The following is a 12290-nucleotide window of genomic DNA, read 5'->3' on the forward strand; positions in this document are numbered from 1 at the left end:
TCTGTTGGACACTAGTAAGGGGCAGTGTCTATAACTAACAGCTGAATGCCAAGGTTCAGAGTCCACACAGTGAAAACTAATGAAAGTTTGTATGAACACACACACACACATACACACACAAACATGAGAAAGAGAGAGAGACAGACAGACAGAGACAGAGAGACAAGTGACAGACACACAGAGAGAAAACAAATTCTGAGAACTGCCCCAGGCTATGCCAATGCATTACCTGACTTACGTAACTCATGCTTGATATTTATCTACGATGTTCAAATTTCAGATCATTGTTAATTCTGGTCACAATTACACTTTTACTAATCTCTTACTAATCTTGTGACTGACAATAGACAGTAATCTCCTGTCTTGTGATAGACAGGAAATTACAAAAAAAAAAAAACACAAGAAGGGGCTGGAGAACTCCACAGGAGTAGGACTGAGCCAACAGCCTGGGCCGGAGCAGGCCTGAGGCAGCAAACTCCACAGGAGCAGGTAGAGGGGAGCAACTGCTGAGGGAGTGGGCCAGAGTCAGAGGCCTTTGTGGGTTCAGGAATGAGTCTGGGACCTACGAGGGTGTAGGCAGGAACCAGAGACCTCTGCAGGTCCAGGAGTGAGTCTGGGACCTCTGAGGAAGTAGACCTGTGCCAGGACCTCTGTGGGACCAACCCCAGGCCAGGGACCTCTGCAGGAGCAGATCCAGACTGGGGACATCTACAGAAACAGTTCTGAGCAGGCAACCTAGGCCAGAGCAGGCCTGAGACAGTGAACTCCATGGTAGCAGAACAAACCCTGGGGACACTGAGAAACCTTCAGGAACATGGAATGACCAACTGGGTGACTGCAACAGTGGCACTGAATGCACAATGGGAAGCAGCCATCTGAGCCTTGGATATACTGGCACTTGGAAGATTGATCACTAGAGTCATCCCAAGTATACAAATTAGAGGCAAAGATGGGTAGGTAAGGTAAGAACACACACAACACAACAAATAGCAACACAACACCTAGTAAAGCATAAAGACCTTACAACAGCAAGACTTTAACAACTAAATATAGATGAAGAGAAGAAAATGACCTAAAAAAATAACTTCAGGAGAATATTTGAGGGCCTTAAAGAAGAAATGAGAAATTCCCTCAAACAAATGGAGGAAAATACAAACAAAAAAAATGGAAAACATCAACAAATCCCTTAAAGAAAACCAAGAAAAAGCAAAGAAACATATGAAAGAAACTATTCAAGACCTGAAAACTGAAATAGATACAATAAAGAAAACACAAGTCAAGGGAATTATAGAAACAGAAATCATGAGAAAACAATCAGGAATTGCAAATGCAAGCATAAACAGCAGAATATAAGAGATGAAGAGAGAATCTCAAGTGCTGAAGATACAATAGAGGAAATAAACTCAACAGTCAAAGAAAACATTAAATCTAACAAAAGCTTAACACAAAATATCCAGGAAATATGGGACACCATGAAAAGACCAAACCTAAGAATAATAGGTATAGAATAAGGAGAAGAAGTTCAACTCAAAAACACAGAAAATATATTTAACAAAATCATAGAAGAAAACTTTCCCAACCTAAAGAAAGATATACCTATAAAGATAAAAGAAGCTTACAAAACACCAAATAGACTGGATCAAAAAAAATAAGATCCCTCACCACATAATAATAAAAACACTAAACATATAGAATAAGAAAATAATACTAAGAATTGCAAGGGAAAAAGGCAAGTAACATATAAACGTAGATCTATCATAATTACACTTGACTTCTTAATGGAGGCAATGAAAGCCAAAAGGTCATAGTCAAACATTATGCAGACATTAAGAGACCATGAATGCCAGCCCAGACAACTACACCCAGCAAAACTTTGAATTAACATAGAAGGACAAAACAAAATATTTCAAGACAAAACCAGATTTAACCAATACCTAGCCACAAACCCAGCCCTACACAAAGTACTAGAAAAAAAAAACTCCAACCCAAGGAAGTTGGCCACATCAACAAAAACATGGACAATTGATGATCTCACAGCTGCAAATCACAAAGAAGGGAAAAACACACAAATTAACATCACCAAGAACAAAAACTAAATTAACAAAAGATAGCAATCACTGTTCATTAATATTCTTTAATATAAATGGATTCAACTCACCTATAAAAAGACACAAGCTAACACACTGGATATGAAAACAGAATCTATCCTTCTGCTGCATGCAAGAAACACATCTCAACCTCAAAGACAGACGTCACCTCAGAGTAAAGGATTGGGGAAAATATTCCAATCAAATGGACCAAAGAAACAAGCTTGTGTTGCTATCCTAATATCAAACAAAATAGACTTCAAACCAAAAATCAATCAAGAGACAAAGAAAGACATTTCATATTAGTCACAGGAAAAATTCATCAAGAGAAAAATCTCAATACTGAACATCTATGCCCCAAATACAAGGGCACCCTCATATGTAAAAGAAACACTTCTAAATATTAAATCAATATCAAACCCCACACACAAATAGTGGGAGACTTCAACACTCCCCTCTCACCACAGGTCAGCCAAACAAAAAATGAACAGAGAAATAAGGGAACTAACAGATGTTATGACTCAAATGGACTTAACAGACATCTATAGAATATTCCATCCAAACAGAAAAGAATATACCTTCTTCTCAAAACCTCATGGAACCTTCTCAAAAATTGACCAACTACTTGGTAACAAAACAAACATCAACAGATACAAAAAATTGGAATAACCCCATGTATTTTATCAGATCACCATGGCTTAAAACTAGAATTAAACATCAACACTAATTCCAGAAAGCCCACAAACATGGAAATTAAACAATGCCTACCTGAATCATCAATGGGTCAAGGAAGAAATAAAGGGAGAAATGAAAGACTTTTAAATTCAACGAAAATGACCACACAACAAACCCAAATTTATGGGACACAATGAAAGCAGTGTTTAGAGGAAAGTGCATAGCACTAGATACCTACATAAAAAGCTGGAAATATCCCACACTATTAAATTAACAGAACATTTGAAAACTTTAGAACAAAAGGAAGCAAACTCACCAAAGAGAACTAGATGGCAGATATAATCAAATTGAGAGCTAAAATCATCAAAATAGAAACAAAGAAAAAAATAGAAAAAAATTAATGAGACAAAGAGTTGGTTCTTCAAGAAAAATCAACAAAATAGACAAACCTTTATCCAAACCAACCAAAAGGCAAAGAGAGAATATCCAAATTAACAAAATCAGAAATGAAAAAATGAACATAACAACAGACATGGAAGAAATCCAGAGAATCATCAAGTCATATTTCAAAAAACTTCTATTCCACAAAATTGGAAAACTTAAAGGAAATGGAAAAATTTCTGAATAAATATCACTTACTAAAATTAAACCAAAACCAGGTAAGCAAATTAAATAGACCTATAACTGCTGAAGAAATATAAAAATCATCAAAAGTCTCCCAACCAAAAAAAGCCCAGGACCAGATGGTTTCAGCTCAGAATTCTACAAGATTTTCACAGAAGAACTAACACCAGTACTCCTCAAATTGTTCCACACAATAGAAACAGAAGGAACACTGCCAAACTCTTTTTATGAGGCTATAATTACCCTGATAACCAAACCACAGAAAGACATTCCTAAGAAAGAGAATTACAGACCAATCTCACTCATGAACATTGATGCAAAACTACTCAATAAAATACTGGCAAATTGAATCCAAGAACACATCAGAACCATCATCCACCATGATCAAATAGGCTTCATCCCAGAGATGCAGGGATGGTTCAATATATGAAAATCTGTCAATGTAAACCACCATATAAACAAACTGAAAAATGAAAACCACATGATCATCTCATTAGATGCCGAAAAAGCTTTTGACTTTTTGACAAAATACAACATCCCTTTATGATAAAGGTCTTGGAGAGAGCAGGGATACAAGGAACATGCCTAAACATAATTAAGGCAATATACAGCAAGCCAACAGCCAACATCAAACTAAATGGAAAGAAATTCACCGCGATTCCACTGAAATCAGGAACAAGAAGGTTGCCCACTCTCTCCATATTTATTCAATATAGTTCTTGAGGTCCCAGCTAGAGCAATAAGACAACTGAAGGAGATCAAGGGAATACCAATCAGAAAAGAAGTCAAACTCTCACTATTTGCTGATGATATGACAGTTTACAAAAGTGACCCCAAAAATTCTACTAAGAAACTTCTACAACTTATAACAATTTTCAGTAATGTAGCCAAATACAAGATTAACTCAAAAAAAAAATCAGTAGCCCTCCTTTACACTGAAGTTAAATGTGCTGAGAAAGAAATCAGAGAAATGCCACCCTTCACAATAGCCACAAATAGCATAATATATCTCAGAGTAACTCTAACCAAACAACTGCAAGACCTGTATGACAGGAACTTTAAATCTTTGAAGAAATAAATTGAAGAGGACACCAGAAAGTGGAAAGATCTCCCCTGCTAGGTAGAATTAACAGAAAAACAGCAATCTTACCAAAAGCAATCTACATATTCAATGCAATGCCCATCAAAATCCCAGAAAAATTCTTCACAGACCTTGAAAGAATGGTGCCCAACTTCATATGGAAAAACAAAACAAAAAACCCAGGATAGTCAAAACAATCCTGTACAATAAAAGAACTTCTGGAGGCATCACAATCCCTGACCTCAAGCTCTACTACAGAGTTATAGTAATGAAAATAGCCTGGTATTGGCAAAGAAACAGATAGGAGGACCAATGGAACTGAATCAAAGACCCGAATATTAATCCACACTCCTTCGAATACCTGATTTTTGACAAAGAAGCAAAAAATATCCAATGGAAAATTAAAAGCATATTTAACAAATGGTGTGGACATAACAAAATATCAACATGTAGAAGAATGAAAATAGATCCATATCTAACGCCATCTACAAAAATCAAGTCCAAATGGATCAAAGACCTCAACATAAAGCCAGCCACACTGAACCTTATAGAATAGAAGTAGGAAGTACACTTGAACTCATTGGCACATGAGACCACTTCCTAAATATAAACCCAGCAGCACAGACACTGAGAGAAACAATTAATAAATGAGACCTCCTGAAAGTGAAAAGCTTCTGTAAAGCAAAGGACATGGTCAACAAAACAAAATGACAGCCTATAGAATGGAAACAATCTTCATCAACCCTACATCAGACAGAGGTCTGATCTCCAAAATATACAAAGAACTCAAGAAATTGATCATCAAAAGAACAAATAATCCAATAAAAAATATGGAGTACAGACCTAAACAGAGAACTCTCAACAGGAATGTAAAATGGATGAAAGACACGTAAGGAAATGTTCAACATCCCTAGACATCAGCAAAATGAAAATCAAAACAACTCTGAGAATCTATATTATACCTGTAAGAATGACCAAGATTTCCCCAATCCCACCTGTTCCCTGCAAGCTGCTTGGAACACAGCTTGCTCCAATACTGAGAGGACCTAAAAGACAGCCACAGCAAGGATTGGACCAAGACGCCAAGACACTGTCGGCCTCATTTGAAGGAAAAGATGGGTAGGCCCCAATGCAAGAATCATAAAAGGCAGCATGGTAACACCAGAACCCAGTGGACACACAACCAGAAGACTTGATCACCCTAACCCAGAAGATATAGAAGAAAACTACTTTAAATGTAACTTTATGAAAATGATGGAGACCTTTAAAGAGGAAGTGAAAAACTCCCTTAAAGAAATGAAAGAGAAGACAAACAAAAAGCTGGAAGAAATTAATAAATTCTTCAAAGAAAACCAAGAAAAACAATCAAACAGGTGAAAGAAACAGGAAATTGGAAACAGACAAGATCACCTGACAAAATTTTGGAGCATGGAGATGGAGGTAGAAAGAAGGGGAGAAGGGGAGTTGAGGAGAACTTGAGGGAACTGGATATTCAAGATGAAGGAAAGAAAGATATGAAAGCAAGGAAAGAGATATCCTGATTGAGGGAGCCATTATGGAGTTAGCAAAAAAACTCGCTCTAGAAAAATGCCCAGGAATCCACAATGATGACCCCAGCTAAGACCCTAAGCAATAGAGGAGAGGGTGTCTAAACTGGCCTTGCCCTGAAGTCAGACTGATGATTATCTTAAATATCACCATAGAACCTTCGTCCAACAAAAGATGGAAACAGAGGCAAAGACCCACATCAGAGCACTGGACTGAGCTCCCAAGACCCAGTTGAGGAGTGGAAGGAGTGAGAGTATGAGCAAGGAAGTCAAGACCATGAGGCGTTCATCCACTGAGACAGTTTGCCTGAGCTAATGTAGCTCACCAATTTCAACTGGACTGGGAGTGAACAAGCATGGGAACACATTAGTCCCTTTGAATATTGTTGACAGTTGGGGCAGACTGAGGGGCCACTGATAGTGACACTGGGATTTGAGTCTACTGCATTTTACTGGCTTCTTGGGATCCTATTCCCTTTGGATGTAAACCTTGACCAACCTAGATGTAGTAGGGAGGGCCTTGGACTTTCTACAGGGTGGGATGCATTGCCCTCTCTTAAGATTGGAGGTTGTGGGGTGAGAGGGTATGTGGAGGGGGTGTGAGAGGATTGGGAGGAGAGGAGGGAGTGGGAATTGGCTTGAAATTTTTTTAAGTAATAAAAAAAACAAACAAAAAACAACAAAAAAGAATGGCCAAGATCAAAAACACTGATGACAATTTATGCTGGAGAGGTTGTGGGATAAAGGGAACATTCCTGCATTGCTGGTGGGAATGCAAGTTTGTAAAACCCCTTTGGATGTCAGTATGGTCATTTCTCAGAAAATTAGGAAACAACCTTCCTCAAGACCCAGAAATTCCACTTTGGGGTGTATATCCAAAGGATGTCCAATCGTGCCACAAGGATATGTGCTCTGAGTAAATTGGGAGCATGTGGATATGGGTATAGGTTGAAGGGATGGGGAGAGGAAGGGAGGGGAGCAGAGAAAAATGTATAACTTAATGAAATCAATAAATAAAGAAAAAAATTTAAAAAGACACAAGGAGAAAAGTACAGCTGTGTAATGGAGATGTCTCTCAGCTTCTTTTTTTCTCTTAGCTCTATTAATCACATCTTCAATGTCTCAAAGGAACATTGTTTTAAAAAAAAAACTCATAATGCCACCCCTTAATGAGCAGAGCCCAGCCAGGGATGACATCACTCCCCTGCTATTTCTTGTGCCCTTATCCAGCCACTGCCCCTTGGGCCAGGCGGCCAAGGATACCAGCAGCACCTGGGGTGAGTTGGAGCTGAGGGAGACCACACAGCACTCACTGAGCCCGACTCACATCTGCGTTCTGAATCTTCTCGGAGCTCCCGACAATATTCTTTGTGTTTCCCCCGTCTTTTTTTTATTTTCTGCAGAAAAGAACATACACTTTCTTTCAAAAACCTCAAGTACTATTTATTTAGTTATCAAGTTACTTAGAGGAACATGTAAAGCTGCCTTCTAACTAATCTTAGGGTGTTCACTAGCAGTCATGGGACTGCAAGCTTACAGAGTGTCACAATGACACTAAGAATTACACGCTCATCCCATGTTTTCCATGATTGAAGGGACAGGGCATTGTCTAGACTGGACTGCAGACTACAGAGGGGAGAGGGTGTCTAAGAATACTGAGGCAGGGGCATGACTGGTGAGATGTGCATCTCTTGTCAGTTAATAGTCGATCCACACTCTGGAATCCGAGTTTCCCTGTGAAAACGGAGGAAGTAAGGTAAGTACTCAGACTCCAGGAAAGATGTGCTGTAGGACGGCTTCAGAACCAACTCTGATGCTGCTGGCTACAGTATCCTGGGGTCACTCTACCTCTACAAGTGCTGTGAGCAACCCCAGTGTGAGGCTGCATCAGGCTGGCCCAGGAGATGCTTGTCATCTATCTATATTATCTCTCCATCCATCTTCTGCAAGATGCCTTCAATTTGCCCAACATTTTAAGGAAGGAATTGGGAACCTGCAGCTCTCTCAGCTTCATGAGCATCAGAGGCGACCAGGGTTTTAACCAGTCCAGTATCAGGAAACACCTCTAGAGCCGGCAGATCCTTCTGAACTCTCCCTGGCCTGTAAACATGGCTAATTTCACATCAGGAAGGGGAGATATTTGTTCTTTGTTAATGAGAGCTACCAGAACTCAACATTTAAGGCTTCAGAAATCAAAAGGTTGAAAAGAATCTGAAGGGATGGCTCAGGTATTAAGATCACTGTTGCTCTTGCTTAAAACCCAGATACAGCTCCCAGCATCCACATGGCAGTTTGTGAGGATCTGACAGCATCCTCTGAACTCTTTGGCAATATTGACACATGTAATGCATATGTATACATACACACACATACATACATTCAGGCAAAAAGCCCACATACATGCTAAAATAAATAAATTTAATGTTTTTTCATTGAAAAATTCGATCTGTGTAAGGAGAAGGAAAGGCATCTGCTTTAGCTGACTTCAGAAATACTAGACATATTTTGTGCCTGATGTTTTGCAGTCATTTAACATTTGACTTTATCATATTTTCATGCTGTCCAGCACAGACTGACAGGAGACTGCTTAAGTACCATCAAGTTCAAAGTCTCCTTGACTTGTGTTCAGAGAGCCAGGCTGTGAGCATTGAGGTAGGGACCAGGGAGCCTGGGTCAGAGCATCTCAGCAATGCTCAGTTGTCTCTCATCCACAAAGAGGATGGTTCTGCAAGCACAGCCTGGCCTGGCCTGGTGAGCACAGTCACCTGAGATCCTGTAGTGTTAGAGCACGCGGTGGGACTTGTGAGGAGCTGAACTTGGAGAAGCTGAGAACTTACACAGGTGAGTTTTTCTCCTAACTCTGCCAATCAGGGCTCAATGTGTAAATATGTTATGTATTCTTGTGCAAAGTCCTAAGTTTATATGTGCTGGGTCTTAGCCCACCCGGATGAGGATGAGTTGGGTCCCAGGAAAGGTAAATGCTCTCCCTGCCCTTTCCACAGCCTGCCTGGACCCAGGAGACAGCCAGACGCAGTGGGGGAGTCAAGTTAAGGAGAAACTCCTTTATATTTGCTCAGTAAACATCTTTTAAAGCAAAAACCCACAGGGTCATGGGGTTGGAAAAGGAGTCAGCCAATCATTTTAAAGGTCACCTTATCATGCACTCAGGAACCCTACTTTTACTCTATTATCAGAAGCTGTTCACCTGCAGACATCACCTTGCCTGGTTCTGGTGTCTAATCCAGTCTTGGGGTAAACAACTCAGGGCCCACCTGTGTGACTTTCGTGCAGCGCTATCATGGCTGCCCATGTGCCCTACATATATGCATATTTACATAAATATATATTTAATGTTTTATACATTATACCAAAGAAGCACACTTGTAAAAACATAGACATTTCATATCCAAAGCCTTTTTTGAGTAGGCTTTATGCACTATTTATTTGAAGTTTTCATCCTTATTATTTTGAAAACCAAATTCTTAAATGTTTACACAATACTCAAACTGAAGATCAAAAGTAATGTTGCCTGTAGTACAATAATATAGCCCATCTCTAAGATGCTCTCCAGCATAGTGAGTTCTTAACACTGTGACTGTGTGTGTCTGCTCAGCTGTCTTTATTTTGGGATACTGAGAGAACTTTCCTTGTTTTGCTTTATTTTACTTTGGCCACATCAAAAATCAAAATTATCATCATCAACATCATCACCACCACCAACATCAGTAGCATTATTTTAGGCTGCAGATGGAGGAACAATGGGTGAGTGACAGCTGGGCTGGGGAAGTATTTGGCTGCTGAGTGGGCTCCTTGCCCCAAGCCTTCTAGGGTTCTGAGCATTGGTCGTGTTTGTGTGAAGGCGAAGCTTCTTCAAGCTGCAGAGAAATTCTCAGAGGAGCCAGATCTTGGAGATCGAGGAGGTTCACCTGTTGGAATTTCCCCCCTTAAATTATACCCTTTAAAAGTGTTTTTATATGAAACACACCTCAGAGTTTTTAAGATTCCAATTGCATCCTTAACCCATGAGGTCAAGGCTCATTTTAAACTCAAAACGTTCAAAATAATTTTGATTTTACTTTTTTTGGTCACTGAATCACTATTTGTGTTAGCATGGGGCAGCATTCCTCAAGTCTGTAGTACTGAACAGAATTTGCTGTTAGACTTTAGGCAATTTCGTGACCTCGAACTTTGGAAAATTTGCCCTGAATATCCAAGATGTGAATTCTACATTTTCAGAAAAGAAAAAACAACTGATTGAACTATATGTAATATGCCATCCTCACATCTCCAGCTATTCGTTAGCACAGTCAGGGGGATAGCACATCACTGAGTGGGGTTTACAGTTGATCACATCCAGTTACAGATTGTTTAGTTCATTAATAGGCCAAACAGTATATGATTAATATAGTTTCTATGTGGTTATTCGGGTCTGGGCAGCCAGAGAATAATGAGTAGTCTTTGCCTACAACTGTGTATTAGTTCATAAGGTCACATAATGACACTAACCCCAAAGCTTTCTTGGCTTCCTAGGAGACACCCATGAAAATCATCTCCTAGATGAACAACTACACTGGACTGTCAGATTTCACCCTCGTGGGATTTTACAGTCAATTCAAACACCCTGCTCTGCTTGCTGCGGTCATATTTGTGATTTTCCTGATGACCTTGTCTGGCAATTCCCTCCTGATCCTTCTGATACTCTCTGACACCCGCCTCCACACACCCATGTACTTTTTCATCAGTCAGTTGTCTCTCATGGACATGATGTACATTTCTGTCACTGTGCCTAAGATGCTCATGGACCAGGTCCTGGGGAGCCACAGGATCTCAGCTGCTGCCTGTGGGATGCAGATGTTCCTCTATACAATACTAGCAAGTTCAGAATTTTTCATTCTGGCTCTCATGTCTTATGACCGCTATGTGGCCATCTGCCATCCACTCCATTACCCTGTCCTCATGAACCGCAGGGCGTGTCTCCACCTGATGTCTGCCTGCTGGTTCCTGGGATCATTGGATGGCTTCATATTCACCCCTATCACCATGACCTCCCCATTCTGTGGATCCAGAGAAATCCATCACTTCTTCTGTGAGGTCCCAGCTGTGATAAAACTCTCCTGCTCAGGTACCTGGCTCTATGAGACCCTCATGTACATTTGCTGTGTGCCCATGCTTCTCATCCCTGTGACAGTCATCTCAAGCTCCTACTCCTTCATCCTCCTCACAGTTCTCAGGATGAACTCGGCAGAGGGCAGGAAGAAGGCCCTCACCACCTGCTCCTCCCACATGACCGTGGTCATCCTCTTCTATGGTGCTGCTGTCTATACCTACATGCTCCCTGTCTCCTTCCGCACCGCAAAGAATGACATGGTGGTGTCTGTGTTTTACACAATACTCACCCCTCTGTTGAACCCACTAATCTACAGTCTGAGGAATAAGAATATCATGGAGGCTCTGAAGAAATTATTGGGTATGAAAACCCTCTTTTAAGAAACAGTAAAATAAGTAATTTAAAATGAATAGCTGCTTTATTTTCCTTTACACATCTGCTCTTTCAGGACTCTTATGTTATTTATGCGATGCTCACAGACTTGACAACATGATACTTGCTCTCATTAAGTAATTTTATTTTGTAGTAATATTGACTTGGTGTTTTTTATTTTGCTGAAATGTTTCATCAGGAAGAGTTGCTGACTCACTGAATTAGGTTTTCTGGGTATATTGACACAATTGTATGAGTTTCATTCTTTTCTTTTTTATGTCTATGGAACAATCTGGCATTCCTGGGATGTGTCCCAGTGGTCATACTGGGCAATGTTTTTAATGGGATATGTATATAAATATATAAAAAATATATGAAAAATTGCCAATATTCTGTTAGAAGGTATCATAAATGTTTATATTAGAGGTTGCTTCATGGTTTTTGCTATGTGATTCCTTGCTGTATGTATCAGATATTATCAGCCTCTAGTGCAGGCTTGGCAAGTGTTCCCCTTCTGTAGCATTTGGAACTGTGGAGAATTGTTATTACTCTTGTAACACTTGCTAGAGTTCAGTAATGACACCATTTTCCTTTGCTTTAAACAAAGATTTTATTTTTAAGGTCATATGTGTGTCTGTGTGTATTTGTTTGTGTGTATATGAATGTGTGGTTTTGCTCGAGAGAGTTTCTGTGTTTGTGTGTATAAATACATGTGTCTGCTTGTTTCTGTGTGTTTGTGCTTGTGAGTGTTTGGACAAAAGCATCACCCCAGCTCCCTAACACCCTTTATACAAAGA

The 12290-nt window shown here is 39.8% G+C and overlaps 1 pseudogene; it reads left to right on the forward strand.

Annotated features, from left to right (window-relative positions):
- Positions 1-10553: 10553 nt before the first annotated feature.
- LOC121456920 lies at positions 10554-11501 on the forward strand (annotated as a pseudogene).
- The last annotated feature ends 789 nt before the right edge of the window (positions 11502-12290 follow it).

Source organism: Microtus oregoni, unplaced genomic scaffold (assembly GCF_018167655.1).
Source record: "Microtus oregoni isolate MIOR12 unplaced genomic scaffold, Mior012 000015F_ref0000493, whole genome shotgun sequence".
Taxonomy (NCBI): Eukaryota; Metazoa; Chordata; class Mammalia; order Rodentia; family Cricetidae; genus Microtus; species Microtus oregoni.